Raw genomic sequence first — 1,490 nt, forward strand, 5'->3', positions numbered from 1 at the left:
CCGAGGACAGAATAAGGGAAATATGGGAAGAGGATGACTGCAAAAGGGCTCAAATAAAATTGCCGAGGTGTTAGAAATATTCCATACCTTGATAGTAGAGTTGGTTATGAGTGTGGATACATTTATCATGTCTGTAACTTGAATAAAGAGAAATCTAACTAGGGGCGGTGAACACACAATGCAATATATATATATACATATGCCTTAGTGCATATGTATTGTACACCTGAAACTTACTGGATTTTGTTAAGCAAGGTCACCGTGAATAAATAGAAAATTAAATAGATAAATAAATGAATGAATAAATAAATAAATGAATAAATAAATAAAAAGATAATCCTGATTTTTAGCTAAAAAAGTGTGAAATTTTCAAATATAAATTATTTGTTATATAAAAAACTGATTGTAAAAATGACCAGAAATCATTTATCAGAAACATCTTTTCTGTAAACTCTTTTTAGTAAAAATAAGTTAAAATAAACAATATGGCTTTCAAATTTTAGACAAAAGATTTTAAAGTAAAGGACTATTTCTATTTCCATTTCTATTTCACGGAAAGGTCAAATGTCATCAGGATATTAGAAGGACATAAACTTTTTAGCAAAAACATACTCATTATTTAAAATTCCTTTTCTTGCACATTGCACTATGGGGATTTAAGCTTAAGGGCTTTGGGTATTTGAAATTATTTAATACTTTCCTGAGGGGACAGAGTGTTTGGGGTGTTATTCTAGCTCTGACAAATTAGGAAAAAAAAGCTAATAAAATATTGCATTCTTACATGCATCATATAACAGCTCTTGGAAAACGCATGCTTCTCAGATACATACCAGCTAATGAAAAGAAAGATTATTTTTTTTAAGTTTAAACAAACAGAATTTTGCGTAATGATAAAAACTAACTACTTATTCAGTTCGAGTAGATTTATGAGATAAATGTATGAATCAGTTTCTAAACATGAAAATAAGGATTTGTACTTACGAAGCAATAGGGACAGAATTTACTGGCAATACTGACATATTGTAAACAACCCCTTTTTAAAGATATTTAAAGATAATAGCATTCCCAGGGTCAAAACGGAGAATCATGGGCAGTGATTTGCCCCCTCCTGCAGCTGTGCAGCTCTGCTTCGAGAACCTGAATGGATCCTGTGTCAAAATTTCCTACTCGCCTGGACCCCGCCTGATTCTATACACAGTGTTCGGCTTTGGATCTTGGCTGGCTGTATTTGGAAACCTCTTGGTGATGATTTCCATTCTTCATTTCAAGCAGCTGCACTCTCCAACCAACCTTTTGATCGCCTCCCTGGCCTGTGCTGACTTCTTGGTGGGAGTGACTGTGATGCCCTTCAGTGCAGTGAGGTCTGTGGAAGGCTGCTGGTACTTTGGGGAGAGTTACTGTAAATTTCACTCTTGTTTCGATGGGTCCTTCTGCTATGCTTCCATCTTCCACTTATGTTTCATTTCTCTGGATAGATATATTGCAGTCAG

The sequence above is a fragment of the Pteropus vampyrus genome, unplaced genomic scaffold (genome assembly GCF_000151845.1).
Source record: "Pteropus vampyrus isolate Shadow unplaced genomic scaffold, Pvam_2.0 Scaffold443, whole genome shotgun sequence".
NCBI lineage: Eukaryota > Metazoa > Chordata > Mammalia > Chiroptera > Pteropodidae > Pteropus > Pteropus vampyrus.